The 22,479-nt window shown below is 43.1% G+C and overlaps 1 protein-coding gene across 2 annotated transcripts in view; it reads left to right on the top strand.

The window, feature by feature from the left end:
• The first annotated feature begins 12,849 nt into the window (after window positions 1–12,849).
• The window catches only part of GLIS3 (GLIS family zinc finger 3), a 469,129-nt gene continuing 459,499 nt past the window's right edge, over window positions 12,850–22,479 (top strand). Inside the window, exon 1 of one of the 2 annotated variants that reach the window (XM_036261134.1) lies at window positions 12,850–13,494. The gene's annotated coding sequence lies outside the window, so the exon portion shown is untranslated. Of the gene's footprint in view, window positions 13,495–20,594; window positions 20,629–22,479 lie in introns of those variants that run through there. The other variant, XM_036261133.1, reaches the window with a different exon arrangement.

Raw genomic sequence — 22,479 nt, 5'->3', positions numbered from 1 at the left:
ATTGGCGGAGGGTGCATAGCTAGCAGAGTCAGGAGTCAAACCCAGGTCCACGCAGCTCCAAAGCCTTGCCCCCTTAGTTTCAGTGAGCCACTTCGGAGTGAGAGCAGAGCTCTGACAGAGATGAGAAAGAAGCAAAGAGGATTGTGGAACAGCACATCCAGGTGGCCGAAGGAGGAAGAGGAATAAGAAAAGAAACGAGGAATTAGCAGGAAGAATAGGAATACAGAACTTAAAAAACATATCTATATATCTATATAACTATATATATATATTTTTTTCTGTTTTCTGATTATTAATTTAAAACAGCCTCACTCTAAAAATTAAAACATCAGTTCCTTGATCTAGTTTCTTGATCTTCTCGGATCCTCTGTCAGCCAGCCATTGCTAACAGATTTTGAAAAACAAAAACAAAAGAGCAGAGGTATTTGATAAGGCTGTCTGCGGGAGGTCAGGGCTATGAGGCTTGGTGTTGGGAAGGGCAGAGAAGAGCCGTCAGGATGGGCGTGGGAGAGGCAGCTGATGCAGGTATGGCACTTAGTTAGGCTTGGGGTGAATTTGGTGTAGAGGGAGTGTGCAGTGGGCATAGACAGCTTCAAAAAAAAAGAGGCTAGATTGGAGAATTGTTGGGGTAGGAAACTTTTTAGTGCTATGGACTCCCTTGGGAGTCTGATGAAGCTTAGGGATCTCTGCTCAGAACAGGTATTTAAAATGAAAAGACATGGGATTACAAAAGGTAATTACTCCTATTCACAGACTCCTTGGAATTCAGAACTCCTGTAAAGACACTTCCAGCTTTAAGGTTTGGTGCTTCTGTCGTCTCCATCCTCAGAAGCTGCCTGCTGCTCTCCGATTCTTCTAGAGACATCTACATAGAAACTCAGAGGCCTCCAGAACGCAGAGTGAGTCCCGTCTCTAGGTCCAACCTGATGTTAGACAAGGACCTATCTTCATGTGATGTGGACACCCCAGAACACAGAGAGGTTGTGTGAAACATCAATATCACCACTTCCACATACTCTGCTTTCAGAGAGATGTTGGCAGAGTGAAAGTGCTTCGGAGACTTTATGTGCCAATCAAATCCTCTTGGCATTCAAAATCCACCAAGACCTAGAGGTGGGTAATCCTGGGTTATAAACCCATCACAGGAAGTTCTTTGTGTGTTTCACATGCTTGGAAGATGGCTGATGCACTTCCCCATGGGGTTAGATCCGTCCCCCTCACCCATATGGGCATATTTGGGTTTTACATTTGCAAATAAAATTCAGAAAATCACCAATGACTCTTGTTGGCCCAGGTGGTGGGCAGGAGGAAGGCTGGTAGCAGGGTGGATTCGTTAGGACACACACACTTGAAAATTGAGTGATATTTTCCTTATCACGTATTTAATTGGAAACCAGCTGAGCCTGCCTATGAGGTCATTATTAATACAGTAGAGAAGAAGGTTTACATCAAATAATTTCATTTAATGTTGAAATATGTTTTTATATATTTTTCCCAGGCCACAGGAATGTGTCTATAGGAAAAGAGCTTTTCTACTCTTTGCCTGCAACTTGAAATTGAAATCATCATCCCAACTACATACACTCTGGGAAGTACTATTTTGGGTTGGTCCTATGTAATGTGAAATGAAGAGAAAAAGTGTGTAGCTGAATCCCGATATGGAAATCCAGACTTAAGAACATTCTCTGATGGTTTGGCATTGCAGGATAAATTGGTCATAGTTTTCAACAACTCAGATCAAAGCCAAATGCTGTTTGCATTCAGACAGTGATTCAGGGACCATGTCTTATTTGGTTTCTTTGAAAATAGAGCACAGACATTTTTTCATACCTTCGAGAGAAATCTTTTGGCTGCCAAATTTGTGCCTTGTAAATGTTATTGTCCCCTAATACGAAGTTTTACATTTTGTCTCAAATGTCTCTTTCAGTTATTCCCACCACCCCCAAGCTGAGTTGCTTATTGCAATGAGGGTCTTCTGATGTAATGTGGGGAAAAAGAATCGGCCAACTGGTAAAGATAAAAAAGAAATGAAAGTAAATAAAACACATATGGAGCGTTTACTTTCAGAGTTAAAAATGTATATGAGTGTGTATGCAAATCAGCCCTCCAAATGGAAATCTAGGCTCCACTAGCCTTAGGCACAATTATGAATTAGCGAAGTTTGCTTTCCACAGCCTTTTGTTCCTCTTACCTGGATATTTTGCCTCCACCCCCACCCTTCTTTCTTAGCCTACGTTCCGATCCTTCTGAACCTCAGTTAGAGAATCAGAATTGCTCTGGTTTCAGTATCCACTTTAGGATTCCTCCCTACACCACAAATTTCCTTTTCCTTCGGTCCTCCTCCTTCAAACGCATGTGTCTGGTGCCCCTTTTCTGTGGGCCTTGCTAGTCAGCGAGCAGTTCTAGGGGAAAGTGAGAATTATTTAGATGACTGCTCTTTAAAAAAATTCTTAACTCGTAGCCAGTCCTTGGTTTTAATGAACAAATTATGTTTTTTAAATTGTTTCCTGATTTTGTTTTGTTTTTAGCAGACTTTATTGAGTGTCGATTGTGCAGAGCGCAATGGCTTTGGTGCAGCGGGAATTATAGGCAAACCCAGTTGTTAATTGTGGGGTGGGGAGGGGTTGCAGACACACAAGGTTAAACAGCGTGTCAAGGCAGAGATGACTGACTCGAGCGGATTTTATTTGATCTAACTAATGCTTATTTTGTACATTTGGTGTGGCAGACACTCTTCTAAGTGCTTCAAAAATATTAACTCATTTAGTCTTCAAAACAACACTCTAATACTGTTGCTATATTCATTCCTGTTCTGCATATGAAGAGACAGGCACAGAAAGGTTAAGTGACCTCCCCAGGGTTGCTCAGCAGTTAAGTGTGGAGCCAAGGCTGAATCCCAGCAGTTTGGCTCCAAGGTCTGGGTCGGTAAATCATCTCCATGCAGCCTCTCCAGCTTTAGCAGATGAGTGCCAAGTGTGGAACACAGACACGTGCTCTAGTTTGAAGGCAGGGCCCATTCGGGGTGAGCTGAAGCGGCCAGAGAGGGCCCCATGACAGTGGTTCCTCACCTGGCTGCCCATTCAAGTCACCTAGAAGATAAAAAAGTCCCAATGCACAGATCGCATGCAGGCCAATGAAGTCCGAATCTCTGGGGGTGAGGCCTGGCAAGTTGTATGAAGAGCTTCGCCACGTACTCTAAAGCGCAGCCAGCATGAGAGCCACGCAGGGATGAGACACTAGAACTGGACCCCGAGAGTGGGCTGGAGCTCAGGAAGCAGGGCGGAGAGGGTGGTCAGGTGGGAGACAGGGGAGCAGAGAACAGGCTCCCTCCTCTTGCTTCTCTCCTTCCCTCTTGTCTCCACCACCAGGCTTCCGGATCTTCCTCCATCTCCCTTTCCTTCTTTCTCTTCTCTGACCTCACTGTCCCGTCTTTTCTCTGCTCCTCTCATCTCCTCTGTCAGCTCTTCCTTCTGCGTCCTCCTGCTGCCTGACCTCATCCAGCCTTTTGGTCACTTCACTTATCGTTGCCCATCCCCCCTCAGAAAGTGAGCAGAGGCAGAGAGTCGAGGCTCTGCGATCAATCCCGAGGCCCTTTCACAGTGCTCCTGAAGGAATTACGGGAAGGCCTGGAATGTGTAGACCTGGTTCCCAAATAGTATAGTGAGTGTTAAATACTGGTGAGGACTCTATTCTGTGGGATGAGAGCCTGGCTCTGGGGGTGAGAGGAGAGAATGGAAGGTGTATTAGTTTTCTATAGCTGCTATAACAAATTACCCTCAACATAATGGCTTAAATAACCCACATCGGTATCTTACAGCACTATAAGATTGAAGTCTGACCTGGGCCTCACGGGGCTAAGATCAGCCCTGCATTCATTCCTGGGGGTTCTGTCTCATAGCCTTTCCAGCTTCTATAGACTGTCCACATTCCTCCGTCTTCAAAGCCACCCACGCAGCATCTCTGGCCCTGCCTGCACGGTTGTCACATTGCTCTGCCTGCCTCTCTTCTGCCTCCCTCTTCCACTTTAAGGACTCCTGTGATTTCCTTGGGCCCACCTGGATAATCCAGGATATCCTCCCTATTTTAAGGTCATTTTATTAGCAAGCTTAATTCCACTTGTACTTTAATTTCCTTTTGTCATGTAACCGAATGTAGTCACAGGTTCCAGGGATTAGGATAGCGACATTTGGTGTGGGGTGGGGGCAATATTCTCTTTCCAGCAGAGTGCCTCACAGGACAGGAGGAGGAATGGACAGTGCAGGTAGGCAGACGGGACAGCAGATGCAAAGCCTTGGGGGCTCGGGAGAGTGTTCGAGGCAGGTTTTAAGAATCCTCAGTAGTACAGTATTACTTGGTAGTGTCATTAACAGGCCATTAGATGTACCATTTAAGCAGTATATTTTGTTCTTAATTTTTACATACAATTATATTTACTACAAATTTCATCAAAATGTCTTACAATAAGCAGTATCCTGTGGGGGTGGTCCAGTGTTCCAGCTAAGAGCTGCCCTGGCGCCACAGGGAGTGGGTTCTAGTCCCACCTCTACCACTTATTAGACTGATACCTGTGAGGATTAAGTGAGATCAAGAATGTCAAGCACTTTGCTCAGCTCCCCCCGCATATACCCCAAATAAATGTGACTGTTTTTTTTTCTTTTTTAATCCTCACCTGAGGACATTTTTCCATATTTTGTTCACATAGTGTGGGAGGGAGGGAGAGAGAAAGAGAGAGAGAGAGAGAGAGAGAGAGAGAGAGACATTGACGTGAAAGGGACTAAATGTGATTGTTTTTATTGCCAAAATTAAACTGCATCTTAAGCTTATGGCCTATGGCTTACCACCCCCACTTTCTCCTTAATGTCCACTTCTTGCTGGAAGGAAAAAGAAAACAGTGGCAGGAAGAACATTTCTGATCTATGCAACCTGCTAGGATAACATCACTATTAGCAAGTCCAAATTGTATAACTGCTGGGCCCTAACTTAAGCTAAAATCTAAGGACTCTCTGACCCTGCCTCTTTAAAAAAAAAAACAAATCCACACCCAAGGCTATGTTTTTATTGGTTTTTGGAGAGAGGAAAGGAGAGCGAGAGGGGGAAGGAGGGAGGGAGAGAGTAGGGAGGGGAAGGGAGGGAGGTAGGGATGGAGAGAGAGAGACAGACATGAGAGAGAAAATTAATTGGTTGCCTCCTGTATGTGCCCCAACCAGGGGATTGAACCTGCAACCTGGGCATGTGCCCTGACTGGGAATCAAACCCTCAACCTTTCTTTGGTGTATGAGATGACACTGCCACCCAGCCAGGGGTGCCCTGCCTCTTATGCCAACAGCCCCAAATGGTAACTATTGCTGAGTTTTAAATGACATTTGGTGTCCGGCCGGTGTGGCTCAGTGGTTGAGCATCGACCCATGTACCAGGAGGTCGCCAGTTCGTTTGCCGGTCAGGACACATGCCCAGGTTGCAGGCCAAATCCCCAGTGGGGCGTGTGCAGGAGGCAGCCGATTGATGTTCCCTCTCATCAATGTTTCTATCTCTCTCTCCCTCTCACTTCCTCTCTCTCTAAACAATCAGTAAAGAAAAAAAAAATTAAATGACATTTGGTTACGAGACAGAAGACATGGGAGTGGAGGGACGATGTTCCAAACTGAACTGAAATTTCTGAGGTAGGATTAGTAACAGTAGTAACAAGAAGAAAATGAGTGGAACTTGAAGATGCCTGCGAAGGTAGTTCTATACAAATCTTTTATTTCTGCCCTGGCTCAGTGGTTAGAGTGTCAGCCCACGAACCAGAGCTCGGGGTTTGATTCTGGTCAAGGGCCTGTACTTTGATTGCAGTTTGATACCCGGCCCGGCCCTGGTTCGGTTCCTGTGGCAGGTAGTTGCTCAGTGAGTCTCTCTCACTTAAAATTTGTTTTTTTCTCTCTCTCAACCCCTCCCTCCCTTCTACTCTATCTAAAAATCAAGGGAAAAATATCCTCAGGTGAGGATTAAAAAAACAAAACAAACAAACAAACAAACAAAAACCCAGAATCTTTTATTTTTGAATGTCATTCCAGGAAAACTTGGCTTTGTTTTACCTAGGAAGGAGATAAAGTCCAATTCCAATAGGAATTTCAGAAGGCATATATTTCCTATTAAGTGCTGAGTTTTGTGGCTACATTTGTTAACCAGTAACTGAGGACATGTAGAAATGGCCTGGCTTTTCAAGGCAGTTGTCTGACAACCAAGTGGATAAGCCACTCTATCTAACCCCCAAAGGGTTGACCAGCTGGTTTAAAAGGGGGCACTGTGTAATTAGTGGGGAAGTGGAATGCCTCTTGCTTAATATTATACTGACCAAATGGTAGGAGGATCTTGGAAAAAGCATGAGCCATAACTTAATTAAAAATATAACCGGGCTAAAATAATGTCATAAAAATGATTTAAGTATTTATTAGATGGCAAACCCCTTTAAGTTTCTTATCTTTATATTCTCCATGGAGTCTTTTTATTATTATTATTATTTTTTTAATCCTCATCCGAGGACATTTTTCCATTTTTTGTACAGACAGAGAGGGAGGGAGAGAGAGGAAGAGAGAGAGAGGGAAACATCGATGTGAAAGGGACACATCGAGTGGCTGCCACCCGCACGACCAACCAGGGCCGGGGACAAACTGCAACCGAGGTACGCGCCCTTAGCGGGAACTGAACCCGGGTCTCTCCAGACCGCAGGCAGACGCTCTAACCGCTGAGCCAAACCGGCCAGGGCCTCCATGGAGTCTTGAATGCCTTAGGTACTTATATAAATTGTTGTCAGCTGTTTGGGGGGGGGGGAGAGGGATCTATTGGCTCCCACAAAGGAAAAAAATCCAGCAGCTGGATGGAGATCAGGTGTGGTTCCATCAGGGCTCCAGCCCCTGTTGTCTACATACTCTGTAGGCTGAGAGGAAGACAGCTTCACTTCTCTTTACAACGCACAGAAGAGAAAAGGCCACTTTTTCAGTGGCTCCCTAGAAAGAGAAGCTACTTTCCTAAAAAAACACCAAAGAACTTTACTCTCATGAGGACATCTCATTGGCCCAAATCAGGTCACATGCTAGTCACTGAACCAATCCCTGTGGCCAGAGGAATGCCTATACTGATTGGTTAAGGTCCCAATTTATGAACCATTATTTTGAGCAGGGAGGAGGATTCCCTCACAGTTATCAGCAATTCCTAGAGCTGGGGCTGGGGTTAATTTCCCTTTAAGCTGTTGGGCTGTGTTTCTTATCAATAAAGGAAATCCCTTGTGCATGTGTGCTAGCCAGTGTTGCAATTCTCATTTAGTCTTTGCAATAGCTCAGGTGGTGGAACTGAAGACCCAGTGGTTCAGGAACCAACCCAAGATTTTCCAGTAAATGGTGCAGTTTGGATTTCTAGGTTTTCTGATTCCAAAGTTCACCCTCCTTCCAACACAACCCCCTGCCTGAGTGAATGAACAAATAAATGTCCAGTGGAAGCATTGCTCCCTGCCCTGTAAGAATAATAGCGTAATGGTTAATGTGGGGGACTGTTTCTGCGTGAAGCCCGGCCATCTCCCCACAAGCTGACTAACACTGGGAAGATATTCCACTTCTCTCTGCCTCTGTTTATTTTTTTCATCTGTTAAATGGAAGTTGTGCTAGATCTTACCCACTGGGATGTTGAGAGAATTAACTGAGATAATGCAGATAATGAACTTGTAACAGTGTCCCCAGTCTGAAAGGAGCCAATAGGACAGGTCTAATTTGGGAGCAATAGGTCATTTGTCCAATGCACAGTAAATTACACTTGTCTCTGCTCTACAGAGTTAAAGGGGATCGAAATGTTTATACACATGAAACCCTTGTGAGTGCTTTAGCATCATGATGATTTGGGAGCTGCAGAACATTTCTAAATGTATTCAAACTCCTTGCAGGTATATTTAGAACTTGAGGTGAGTCAGGAGTCTGAAAGATCACTGAATCACTTTTTTTTCAGAGATTAATTCTACCCCAAACTTATCCCCCCCCCCCCCCCGCCCAATTATCTTTATGGTATCCTAATACGGTCTTGCCTTCTTTATTTCATCTCATCAAAAAAAAAAATTCGTCTTCCTCTGTGAAACCTCATTCCGTATTTTCCTTCCTTTTTCTCAACATGATTTAGTGTGTGTGTGTGTGTGTGTGTATGCATATATATATATATATATGCACACACACATATATACATATATATATATATTTTGGTAGAATTCAAGGTATGGCACAAACGACCTGGTGTGCTACGGTATTCAGGAGGTAGTGGGGTGTCAGATAGCAAAGGGTCACAGGGCAGTGGAGGGGGAGGCTCACTCTCCTAATTAAGTATTGAACAGAAACTGAATTTTCTTCCCTAAGAATTAGGAGGTACTGTAGTATTTTAGTCTTCAATTTACAATGAAGAGCCTGGGGACACAGAAAGAAAATAACAGGTGTTTAGACTCATTTGTAGTATTGACATGATTATATATACAAAAACAATTGTTAGTGCTATTCATAATCTCTGAAAGTAGGGAAACTGTTCTTTCACTTCCTCATTCATTCATTAATTCATTCAGTTAGCATTACATACTTACTAGTGCCCAGTAATGTTGCTAGGCCATGAAAGGCTTATGGAGAAATGTAAATTTTGGGCATTAGAAGGTACTTAGAGTAGGCAGTTCTGGGTAAGACAGCATAATTATCAGGAAATTAATTTTATAACACCATATATAAGTGGCCAGAATGGATACTGTGTGGTAAAAGAGTAGGAAACTGGCTGCCTGTGGAATATTGTATATACTATAAATTTATTTTTATTTTGGTCAACTTTTTAAATTTATTTTTATTTTGGTCAACTTTTTGTACATATACTTTAGTAATATGTCAAGGAATATCAAATTAACCTTTGTAGAATATTAGATGCATCTTAGTTGGGTTTGTATAAATAGGAAGAAAACTTTTATCAATCAAAAAAGACGTCGAGACAGTGTATGGAGTAAATTATTTCACATTTTGCAGTTTAGACTCTGATTTACAGTTTGACCTTAGAAAGGAAAAGAGGTATGATGCTAAAAATATAATGGGTATCAATCATAATTTTGAAAATTGCATCACTGATGTGCAAGCAGGAAAGTCTGGGCTGACTGTACTTGTGGAAAAATTAGTCAAAGGATCAATTTAAAAGTTTTATTAGGGTATCAAGCACTGATAACATTCCACTGTTTGTACCACTCACTTAGGAAGGTAAAATGGAGAGTTTCCATCTTACACATTTAGTTCACTTCTTTAAGTTGGCAAACACTGACTTTTTCCACTGCATTTCTACATAACTTGCCAGCTCGTGTGTGTGTGTGTGTGTGTGTGTGTGTGTGTGTGTGTGTGTGTTCATAGCTAGGCATACTGTCACTGGGGTTGTCTGCATTCTGGGGTTAAAATCTTTTTCTCTCTATAGACCCTTTATAGGAGTAAGAATCTGATCATAGTTCTTTGCAAGTTTGTAAATAGTTTGCTGTCAGATCACTCAGACAGGCACAAGTAACAGTTCTGAAAGTTTGTGTTAGGATGCTCCCTCTGGGAGTCCACTGTGTTCCAGGGCTATAGCTATGAGATTGTGAATGTTCTTATTTTGTATATTAGCTTTATATGAGCAGATCCACAGGGTCTATGCCTGTTGTGCCCTTTGTGATATAGATTCCTCTATTTGGAATGGTCTTCTTTGTTTATCAATTTTCTACCCATTCTCTGAAGGCCAGCTCAGCTAAACTATTCTGTGTCCTGTTGTAAGAAGGTATTCCTGCCTCTTCCGCTTGGTTGTGCTTATCTGACATTGATCATAAAATGCCTTGTAGTTTATACAAGTTTAGTGTACTTTGCACACAAAGAATATGCACAGTTATTTTGTAGGATATCAATGTTGAAAGAACTTGGGGCTTCCAGACTGGCAAATCTAGCTCTACCTCTTACTCCTTTTAACTGTTTACTGAGCTTCAGCTTCCTTGCTTCTAAATAGGAGGCGACCAATGGACATCTCCTAAGATTGCTTGAGGAGTAGATGAGACAATATGTGCAAAAAACCACCATTTCTTGAGGGTTTTATATCCCAGGAATTGGGCAAAATACTTTATGTAACATCTTCTCACGCACTGTGCCTGCAAGTGTCAATTCCTTTACTTACCCCTAATCCTGGGACAGAGTAGGTACTCACTGAATATTTCTCAAATGAATAAGAACTGGACTCGAGCTGGCAGCAGGGCCCTGTCTGCTGAATCAGCTGCTCTGAGTCAGCAGTTGAGATGCGTACAACTGAAGGTTCCAGAGAGGGAAGATACCAATGGTTTGTAGTTCCCACCTATCTGTCTGAAAGGCTGCCAGGGTGTGATTCCTAAGCACAATGGAGAGCTCACCGGGAAGGGAGAGTGTCATTGCTGAACTACACTATTTCCTTTCCCATCATCTCTCATTATTCTCCTGTCTCCTCCTCCCCCCACGTTGGGTGATCCAGTCCAGAAGAGGTGCAGATCTCATTCTGAGTCACTCCAGGGTTGTATTGGAAATGCTGCATTTTTACTATATCCCATGGAATGTAAGGACATTGCAGATCTACATTCCTGGCCAGGAAAAAAAAAAAAAAAGTCAACCAAAGTACTGTACCTATTTAGTGGTAAATGTCTTAGGAATGTTAGAGGCTCATGAAAATTCCACCTAAATAAAAAATGGCATTTCCACCCTTGGGCTCTTATAAGTGAAGAGAATTTTGAAGATCTGTAGGTTGCTGACTAATAACTTTTCCAGTGTTTTATTTCCATGAGCCATTGATTAAAATAGGGAGTAACACTATATTTTTATCTTCCAGCTAAGCTATTCCGACCAAGTGGGAAGTTTTGGAAGCTTCTGCAAGTCCCAGATATCATTTCATGCATCAAAACTATTGTATTTGAAATATTTGAGGCACATTGGAAAGATCTTTTGCAGTCTCCACCCAGCCTTGTCTTGTTCCTGGGGAACAGGCCATACAGCACACGAGTGTGCATGAGGAGAATTTCCCGTGATGCACTGAAGGGCCAGTGTTCCCATCTTGTCTGCTCCTGAAGGCTGGAGTTAATGAGGAAGAGTTTTTATGTGAATGTCAGGCATGTTGCAATAACTAGCCACAATGGAATAGTCATGGCAATTTCCAGCACTTGGTTTCTTTGTTTTTGTGATGTTACTGCATGCTTCATTTTATGAGTATTTTCTTTTCTTGTGTGTGGTTGAACCCATCAATTGCCATCTTGGGCTTGGATACTTGCATTTAAAAGGAGACGAAGAACAGAGGGAGAAACTGGAAAGTTGACAGAATGACGTTTCCTAAGCACTTATTAATTTATTTCCCTCTTTTCACTTCTGCTGACAGATATTCTAGTGATTAATATTTTGATGAGTTTGTCTTTAGGAAAGGGAAAGAAACACCTTCCCTAAAGGGAGTCTTGGAAAGCAGAGCAAACCAAGACATAAAAAGTACTGTGAAAATTGGCCCTTTTTTGGCCAATATGGATGCAGACCAACTCTAATAATATTCTTTCTGAAATAAGATAAATGAAAAGTGTCAATATTTTTGCTTTGCTTTTTTAGGGTGAGTCACTTGTGTACTTGAGGGCTTCTGTTTTGAGCATAGCATCTACTATCTGAATGCTAATTTACAATTGAGTGAGAGCCCTACAATAGAATATAATGACTGGTGAAATTCTAAGTGTCTTGAGATACCTTCATTCATCTCATTCATGAGAGTGAATAATACTCTCACTGCAGAAAGACCTAACCTAACAAGGCCCTGGCCCGTTTGGCTCAGCCCTTAGAGCATCCGCCTTCGATCCAGAGAGATCTGGCCTACGGTCCAGAGAGATCTGGCCTGTGGTCCAGAGCGACCGGGGTTTGGTTCCTGCTAAGGGCACCCACCTCGGTTGGTTTGTCCCCAACCCAACCAGGGCCATGAGGGAGGCGGCCACTCGATGTGTCCCTTTCACGTACATGTTTCTCTCTCTCTCTCTCCCTCCTACTCTATCTGAACAACAAAAGGCCTAACAAGAATACTTGTTTTACATATATTGCCTTTATATATGTACTTTGTATACATTGATTCATCTGTGCATCTGTGGCAATACATGTGGGGAACAACTAACAGTTGACCAACCTCTTCAGCACTCCAATTAAGCCAAGCAGAAGGGCTGGGGTCACAGCTTAGGTGGGGTATAAAGCTGCGGATGTTGAATTCTTAAGGAGAAAGTGCTGCTAATAGATGCAACATATGCAGGGAATGTGCCCCCATTCCATGCAGCCTGTACAGAATTTCACATCCTTGTAACATTTCCACCCCCTTCCCTCTCCCCTGCCTATACTTCATTTAAAAAAGATGCCAAAAGCATCCTCTGTGCCTCACCTATCCATTTTCGAAGTTATGTGCATCCAATCCTGTATATCAGAAAGACACTTTTGCCATTTTTCACTTCTTCGTTTTTATTCTTTCCGTTTTATTACTGGGTGTTTTTGTTTTTTTTCTCTTGTTTTTTAGGATTTGACATCAAATCCTGTCTAAACGCTGACGCTTTTTCATGTTAAAGAAAAAAGCCAGTTCAAGAAATAAGTCCCAAGAAGAAGGCAAAGTGTCTCCCTGCTGCTGTTACCCGATTCTGAAGTTCCTCGACTCTGGCGCACGATTAGGAGTGTGTGTTAGCGCGTCGAGAGGGAGACACAAGCTCGGCCTTCGAATTGGCCAGCCTGGTGACCAGCGAGCCCGCCCCCACCTCTTTCCCCCTCCCCCTTCTGCGCTCACACTCAGGAAGCAGCTGGCTACAGGCCGGCCCTCGCTGCCGCACCAACATCCACACTCCTCGCAGGGCCGCCTCCCTCCCTCCCTCCCTCCCTCCCCCTTCCCCTCTCCCCGCGGCCGCGTCCACACTGCGCCGCTCGGGCAGCCCAGAGCGCGGCGCGCGGGCACCGGCGCCGCCCCTCCCCGCGCAGCCTGTAGCCGTCCAGGCTCGCACCGGCACTTCCCCGACGGAACCCGCGGAAACCAATTAGCCAGTATCCCAGGCCGGCCCCCAGACGCATCCCCCGGCCCAGGGCGAGGATGAGCAGGACAGGCGAGGCACAAAGTCGAAACTCAACTTTTTAAAAACACTATTTGCGTGCGTGTGTGTGTGTGCGTGTGTGTGTGTGAGTGTGAGTGTGTGAAGGAGCTGATGCCGAGGGTCCAGCCACCCCCCTTCTGCCTCCTCCTTCTGCCGCTGCTGCCCTCGTACACGCGCGCGCACTCAGGGCACTTGGGCCGGGTTTCCGCGCTCGGTCCCCAGGCTTGGATGGGAGTTTTCATTTCAGAAGGAGGCAGAACCCGTGGAGCGTGCTGAAGGGCTGGAGCCCCAAGTTTCTCCTCGCCAGCGCTGGCTGCCTGCTGTCACCCCTGCGGGCTGGCCGGGGGAAGGGACCCGCACACCGGCTTTGTTGTGGAAATCCCGGTTACCTGGTAAGTGGATGCCATAGGAACTTTGTTCGCAGGCGAGAGACAGGAAGAAACGGCCGTTTGAGAGTGTGGGGGGGAGTTAACGCTCAGAGACTCAAACTAGAGATTAGAAATAGTTTTCCACGCTGAGCCGGTGTTGTTCGCGCGGGTTAAGGAGACGCGCACCCCACCCCCAGATGGTCTAAAGGATCTGTTTACTGAGAGAGATAGGGACCCTCCATGAGAAATCTTGCTAAGTGCTTGTCAGTTGCCCCAAAGCGTCCAGTGTAGAGAACGGAAAGGAAATCAACAAGGTTTTAAAGTTTCTCTAATTAGGGAGAGTTTTGGATTTTGTTTTTTCTTTTCAACTGCAGGGGCCAGAGGGCTACATAATCAGGGCAAGTTAGAGGACGCACAGGCATGGTTGTGCACGCCACCAGGAGTCCTCACTGAAGGGAAACTTGAGAAAAGTGGGAATTGATGGGGTGACGTGAGGTCTCTCTCGCACACGCGGCTGTAGTTGTCTTTTCCAGTTCCACGTGTTTGTGGAGCCCCACGAAGGCTGCTTTCCCCGGCTGTGCCTTGCTCAAGGAGGTCCTTGGGTTGGGGGTGCGTTAACTCCTGGCGGGGATGGTCCTGTGACCCACATCCTCCCGGTCGTAACTGTAACCTCCCACATTGCAGAAAGCGCAGACACATTCAGGCTTGCACACTCCCCACCGGGTTCGTCACCTCGCGTTTACATTTTTATGGGACCCGACAAAATGTCAGCACTGTTTGGAAAATGTCTCAGTTTCAGGGACTTTGTCCTGCGTATGGCTCCAGTCCCTATAAATGACCCTGTGTATTTTGAAGTCGGCTGAGCTACTCTCTGGAAAGCGTGAGTGAGCAGCCCGCTCCCTTTTAGACACACACCTTGCCTGGAGCGACACTTCCAAGTTACTCACTGGAGCTGACAGGTCACCTCAGGGATGAGGAAGTCACCCAAGTGTCTGGAAAACTTGGCCCTGGCAGATTTGTCATCCTATGGATGATTCAATTAGGTACCCGGCGGGAGAAACTTTGGGAAAGGTCGTTTTTGGCTTCACCGGTCGCGCCCTCAACTTGTTTTGGGGATTTGGGAGGCAAGAAGTGAAAGGAGACCTGAGGGTTGGGACACCCGCCCGGCAGGGGCTGTGCGCTCCCGGCAGCGGCGAGCGGACGCGGCTCCCCCGAGATTCCGGCTCTGGCCGGCCGGGCAGTCTGCCGGTCCCGGCCCCTGGGATTCCCAGCGGTGGGCCAGCGGCGGCGCTCTTTCGTCCGACTTACTCAGGACCGGGTTGCACAACAGGAAGCCGGCACGAGTTTGTTTTGTCATGCTGAGCTCGCTCGCCGACGGGGCTGAGGGTTTGGGGCCGAGGCAGCCGGGGACTGGCCGGTCGCAACAGCGCTCCCTGAGCTGGGCCGTGTCACCTCCGCTCGGGACACGCCCCTCGCTCCCGGCCGGAGAGCCTGGGGGCGCGGGCCTCGGATCCCGCGGGCCAGGCTGGGGGGATCAGGAACAGATAAGGGCTGCCCTCCTTCGGCCCTGCCCCATGCACCTCTCCCTCGCCTGACGAGTTCCCAGTACCTCTGCAGATCTCTCCAGCTTTCCTGGAAGAGAGGCCCCGTGCCTCCGCTCTGTATTCTTCACCGCCCACCCCTCGCCCTCATCCCCGGGTCATCTAAACCCCGGGCGGAGGTGGAGGTGTGGAGGGTACTTCCGGAATCGCGTGGTGCAGCGTCTGTAGGGACTGGACTCTGCAACTGTGACCCCCTTTTATACAATTGTGGCCCCCTTTTATAGAGAGGAGGGATTTGAACTCTTCACATCTACTTCCAAGACATCAGAATCTGAGCCCATGGGCGGTGGAGTTTGAGAGGAGAGGGGTGTTCTGCAGCTCCCCCCAGTGGGCCAATTCCCTTTAGGTTATGGGAACTGGAAATCTCAAATGCTGTATAGACCGTTAAAGGCAGATGGGACATTTCTCAGCGATCGCCAGCGGATGAGGAAACCGAGAACCAGAGACTTTTAGGGGTTTTGCCCAAGGCCTCATAGCCAGTTGTCACAGACACAGGACAAACACTCAAGTTTCCCAGTCTCAGTTCAGAGAGCATTTTATTGGCCTGAAGGTGAACTCAAGACAAATTCAGTCTCCTGTCCCCTCTGAAAGCCTTGATGAGTCATGATTTCTGCGTTGGGAGTTAGCCAGACGTCTGTTTCCCCTTCTGTCTCGTTCCCCGTTCCCCACTAGACCTCCCTTTTTACACTAAACTGGAAAACTTTTTTAGTATAAAATTGATTTGTGTTACTTTAAATCTCCCCATTCCTTCTTTTCTCCAACTTTGCTTCCAGTAGTGATGTGGGAAACAGGTGCAACCTACGAAGGTTTGCACAAAAAGGCTGCAGTGAAAGCTGTTGGGAGAAAGTTTGAAGCCATTTAGAGACAGGAGTGTGAGATTGTTATTTTGCAATTGGGAACGTGCTGAAGTTTAAGGATTGCCTTTAAATGCATTACAGTTGCTATGTTTTCACTAATTGTCTTTGCAGCCAGACTAGCCCTAACACTACCTTTGAAAGGAAGAGTGGAGCCTTTCTTTTCCAGTTACTCTCAGAATGCCTTTCCTTATTGGTAGTTGAATTCCTTTCCTTTGTTGCTGAAAGGACTCAGCAATCCTTGAATATGAGTAGTTAATCTAGTTGATGCTATAATGTCCTCTCTTTGGTTCACCTTAGCCCAGTTTTGAGGGAGCATCTTTCCTCTGAGCCCTGATTCCATCCAAGTTACTTAATAGTAATTGGTTTGTTGGCGATGGAATACCTGGGGTCAGTTTGTTTCCTTGGGAGGAATGATCATTATTCCAAACAGGAAAAGCAATTTTTTATTTTGGATGGACCCCAGGGCCCTCCTAATGGGTGAACTTGCTACTGGGCCAAAATAGTCAGGGTGGGGAGGTTAAATAATAGCAAATAAATGTTTTGTACTAGCCCCGCCTTCATTATGTGGCAGCAAGAGGTCTTTCAATTATTTTAGAAGAGGGCTCAGTGTTCTCAGTTTTTTTTCTCTGAGTGTTCTTTCCTGCTAATAACTAAATCTGAGGACATTCCTTTCACTGCTGTCCCTCTCATATTGTAGGTATTGATCTCTGGAGTTGGAATGTTAATTTGTAATTCTTTCATAATATAGAAGAAATGCGTTTTTAAAGGAGATAACGCAGCAAGTGGCATCCTGTGCACATTCTCTCCCCTGGAGAAGTCATCTTCTGTGTTTCTGTGGTTATTTTCTGTAGAGAATATTATAAAGAATGTGGGGATATAGGACTTAACTCTTTAACTTTTCACCCAGTTTGGTTGGCTCAACAGACTCAATCAGGACTGAAAATAAAATTAAAAAGTGAATAAATGCCACAGAGGAAATATGTGCAACAAAAACTTGCTGCCTTACTCATTCTAGGAGATAGAGACATATAACAAAATCTTTAAAATGACATGAACATGAAGTTTGATTAAAAGATGACCAAGTTCCAAGTTTTCTTAGTTTTCCATTTACTTCAGACAGGATTGACACAAAACCCAAATTTTTTATTGAAATAAAATATTGATACCGAAAAGTGCATATATCTTAAGTTTGATGAATTTTCACAAGCTGAACACAACTGAAAAACTGAAGAAATAGGACATTCCCAACACCCAGAAATGTTTTTATTATTTCCTTTCAGTCAGTGTTCCCCCCAGGGTAACCACGGCCTTGACTTCTAACAAATATATCAATTTTACCTGTTTTTAAAATACCTTATGTAAACGGAATAATTCAGCATGCATTCTTGGATCTGGCTTCTTCCTCTGACATAATAACTTTTTAGTAGGTCAGGTAATTTGGACACTAATGAAACAGAAGCCCTATTTTTTAATTTATTTTTTTATCCTCACCCGAGGACATTTTTTGTTCAGATAGAGTGGGAGGGAGAGAGAGGAAGAGAGAGAGAGAGAGAGAAAAACATCAATGTGAAAGGGACACATGGAGTGGCTGCCTCCCGCATGACCCAACCAGGGCCGGGGACAAACTGCAACCGAGGTACATGCCCTTAACAGGAACCGAACCTGGGTTTCTCTGGACCGCAGGTCGATGCTCTAACCACTGAGCAAAACCGGCCAGGGCCAGAAGCCCTATTTTTTATCCTGATGACTGAACAATCTATGTATATATAACATGAGTGAAACGTAGAGTGTGAAGCCAAGTTAGGGTGAGCAAAGAATGCTGAGGAGCAGCTTCCACCGTGACAACCCAAAACGCATTTGTCAGTCCCTGTGTTAGGACCAGCAACCCCCACAGCAAGGAAGTGCCTGGTCTTAGTACTGAAATGGCTATTTGTTCTGTGGCTTTTAGCTAGGATTTTTCATTGTTCATGAGTATGCCAAGATAAAGGCAAGAGTAATGTGTCTACTCAAAGAGAAGAAGAGTTTTTATGCAGCTCTTTCCTAACAGAGAAAGGAATAGATTAGCAGGACTAGACTAAGAAATATGCAACTGTAATTCAACTGATTCCACAAGACACAGAGCATAGGATTCATGATGGTGTGGTCACACCTTACTTATACTGTATTTTTTCAGGCAATAAATGATAAATGTAGGATACATATATATAAATATATAGTTGCATATTTTATTTATATAGTCTTTTCAGTATGATATAAAATATAAATATGTGAACATATAAATGTACTATGAAAATCTATATGTGTGTTACATGTAGTATGAAAAATATAACTAGATAGGTATAATGTAAAACTATCTATCTATCTATATATATAGGCTGGGAATGTTCAAAGATTAATTATACAAAGCACCAAAGCTTACTGAAATTAGAATGTAGACAGGAATTTAAAACACAGGCAAATAACTAGAAGGTAATGTAGAAAGTTATTAATGTTAAAAGAGAGGTATGTAGAGTAAAACAGTTAACATTTATTAGGTCCTTCTAGGTAGCAGACATTGTGATAAGCAAGTAACATACATTATATCATTTAATATTCTGTAATGCTATGAATTAGGTACATTAGTGCAATTCTCACTATTTTACTGATCAGATATGTAGAGATTAAGAGAGAATCAAGGAAGGCCTAAGGCCAGTATCTGCGGTGAGTGTGGAAGGTAAGTAGGATCTGGATTTGGGGGAAAAGAAGGCAAAAGAAGGGAGGAGGGGAAAGACCACTTACGTGGACTTTAAGGCAATTTGTAGGAAGAACAGAAATAAGGATCCAATTATGTTCCACTTTGGGAACAAAATCAGGGAATTTGTCTACAAAACTCAAATCAGGAAGGCTCTAAGTAGTTGAGAGCAGACTTGAAGAAAGCTGGTGGGTCATTCTGGTCTGATGTGTTCTCTTCAAGGCCAAAGACAGGAACAACTACACACTCCTTCAGGTGCAGTAAGTCTTGCCAAACTGCAGATGGGCAGATAGGGTTACAGCATCAGATCAGACCCTGCCCCAGGCTCCCTGATAAAGAGATCAGACTTTCTGAATATCAGTTATTCCTGAGGTTCTGAGCCAGATCTGTGAAGTTTCATTTCTGGGCCTGCTGAATATTGTACACAAAAAACTAACCAGATGCCAGGACTACGTATGAATTCGTGTTATTCTTGTGTGTGAAGAAATGGATTAATGTTTTTCCAACCTTTTCAGCATGACCAATAGATTCCACTTCTGTCTGTAACTTGACTGAGTCATTCATGTAGGGTTTTTTTTTTTTTTTTTTTTTAATAAATGTGTTGTCATGTTGGTTAAGGGCCTAGTCATTGTTGTGGACATTCATGCTTCTTCAGTGATGTCACTGAACATTATTTAACTTGTATAAAACTTCTGTCTACCAACAGCTAAAAATAGTTACATTGGTCACTTTTAAGCAATAACCAGTTACACTGAAGGAAAGAAGTCGCTCAGTTACACATATGATAGGGACACTTTATTATTCTAGGATATTTGGTTTAATAAGTGATCAATTTATTTTTAGAATTTTTCAGAGGTAGCTGTTTATTACTCTTTTGAGAGGATCATAATTTTTAGCTTTGCAAATAGCTATTCATATGGGCTGAGTAGTTTTTCATACACACTAAATGACAAAGAACATGCTTTACATTTGCCATATTTCACTACCTATGTATCTCCTTGTGTGAGGATGGATTTTTTTTTTTTTTTTTAAAGAAAAATCTCCAGCCAGTTACTTTTCTTTTACATTCTTGAAGAAGCCTTTGTGTCTCAAACCATGTGGTATTCACTCTTTGCAATTCAGGTAATTAATTCAGCAGTGACATCATAGGGAATGTGTTCATTTTTCCATTTCAAATTCCTCTTCATAGTATCTGATGGTTAACTCATATTAAGAACACGTTTTGAAAAACTCAGTTCTCAAAGGCAGTTAAGTGTTAATGTAAACTTTTGCCTCTTTAGCATTTTAAGAGTGAAGGTTTATTCCAGGGAACAGTCATTTATTCTTTTCGAAGGAGAAGGTCTCAAATTGTCAGTCATTTTGATCCTGATTCTGTTGGTCAGGTGATTTAGTGATATTTATAGAACACAATTATCAACTGATATATACTATGTAAAAGGCAAAGTGAAAGATAACAGTGGTAGGGGCGTAGCTTTGTGTTATTTAATTCCCATTTTTCAGAAAGCTAAAAATGTCAAACATTTAGATCTTTTCTTCATTACAGCTATATCTTGGTACTTGTTTTACTTTGGCCTCTTCAACACTCTCTTATATCATCAGCTGTTCTTGATAGGTACCTGTGCAGGAAGATAGTGCAGATACTTGTATAACTGGCTTTTATGCTTTTTTGACGGTAATGCACAGTATGCAAATCAATATATAGACATGTACGCCCACCAATAATTGAAATAAAACAATACTTAATCATTAATACATTTGATGCACATTGATAGCTTATATTTTATCCCAGTCGGTTCTATTTAATTAAAACTTTTTTTTCACCATTGAATAATTCATTTCAGGGCCCACCAATGGATTTAACCTATTTTGAAAAACACTGCTTTAGAAAGAATACTTTGTTAAACATAGATCTAGGAATGATCTAGGAACTTATGATCCATATTCAACTTGGGTCAGTTCATGGATAAAGGTATGGTTCTTTCTGAACTTATCTATGTTTGCCAATTGTTTTTTGTTTGTTTGTTTGTTTGTTTGTTTGAGAGAGAGAGAGAGAGAGAGAGAGAGAGAGAGAGAACATCCACTTATTTATGTACTCATTGGTTGGTTCTTGTATATGCCCTGACTGGGGATCGAACCTGCGACCTTAGCTTATTGGGTCCATGCTCCAACTAGTTGAACTACATAGCCAGGACCTATCTGTGTTTATCTTAAAAATATTTCTGGAAAAAAATTAGTTTTGGTTCCAAGTCATTTTCATTACATGTGATTTCTTACAGCTGACCAAGGAAATCTCCCTTTCCCTTGTTATTTTTGGTAGGGCCACAGTTTTCTAGAACTCTCTGTACTCATTGATGAGTTAATGACTGAGGCCAAGTAAATGAAATACTTGTAGGTGATTATCACCAAGAGTAGTGACATTGAGTAAGCTTGGGGGATATGAAGTTGTATAGATGCATTGAAGTGCGGAAAGTGGACTCTAAGAGAGGTTACTGAACTTTTAATATTGCCCTACAGCAGTGTTTTCCTGAAAGTTCTGAATTTCTTCTAGAATTCCAAAATTACTTTCATTGCGTATAAGGTTCTTAGTGCTGCTTCTGGCTTTTAGGTTAGGATTGACTAACTAGGGAATACATTCTTGCGCTGGATTTGGTCATTCCTTTTTTGTTCCCCTCTCTCCCCTTGTGCGCTTCCTTTCCTCTGTCCTGTCCACATTTACCACCTGTCTTTTGGATCTCATAGCCACTAATTTAAATTTAAAAGGACACTGCCAGATATTGTACTTTCTAAATTTAGGGAATATTATTTTTATTTTTGAAAAAATCTTATGAAATATAAAGGTTTTTTACAAAGTTAAAATGTATGTATCCATAATTAAGTAGCTAAGGGTTAGAATCCACAGATAAAACAAAATCAGGGATTCTAAGATGGGATCCATAATGTTCATGTCATTATCTTTTCAAGTGGTCTTTGGAAGAATGGGCTTGAATCTCTGAAGGGAACACTGTCATTTTTCTTTATATTTTTAATTGGTATAAATCAGAGCTAAGCCTGCTTTAGAAAAAGTACTTTCTCTTTTTGATTTCATCTTATTAGCGATTATGTTGCTTGAGTAATGTCTGTACATCTCAGTATTCAAAATAAATCTGTTAATAGTCTTAGAATGACCAATATTAGACCTTGGGAATGTCTAAATGCCTGTCTGTACTAGTTATCAGGTGTAACCTCCCTACATTTTTGCTTCACATCCCAATAATGTGGGATGATCCCAGCCTTGTTTCTGTGTGACTTCTGTTCTCAAGTCTGTGAATCTGCCAGTTTTACTGAATAAAGTTATGAAACCACAGAAATGATCAACTATACTTTGTTGTGGGCTACTTTATCTTGATGTATTAGTACCCTCTCTTTCAATTTCGAAAAAAGAATGTACACGTCCAGTGCATTTCCTCTATAATATCCTCCAGCTTCACAGGCTCATGTTTGCACTTTCCTCTTGTTAAAATTGCAGACAAGAATAATTTTGATTTATTGGTGACATCTAATATAGCTGTGTTTATATTGTTGCCAATAAAATGACTTACACGATTGGTTTTTGTTTATACAATCTTTTCTGAGGAGTCAGTCACCTGTGTTAGGACAAGGTACATTCTGCTTATCAAAATGAACTCCTGGGATCTAAGAACATTCAGCTCTATCTGTCCTTGATTGAATTGCAAAATGTGCTTCACACGGCAGCCGTGCATGAGAATAACTTACATTATCTATCAATAGGCTTTTCATTTCTATATTCTTCTGGCTACAAAAACTGTAACGAGAGAAGCCT

The sequence above is a fragment of the Molossus molossus genome, unplaced genomic scaffold (genome assembly GCF_014108415.1).
Source record: "Molossus molossus isolate mMolMol1 unplaced genomic scaffold, mMolMol1.p scaffold_m16_p_14, whole genome shotgun sequence".
Lineage (NCBI taxonomy): Eukaryota > Metazoa > Chordata > Mammalia > Chiroptera > Molossidae > Molossus > Molossus molossus.
Note: the sequence above shows the minus strand (reverse complement) of the source record. Positions and strands in the feature narration are given on the sequence as shown.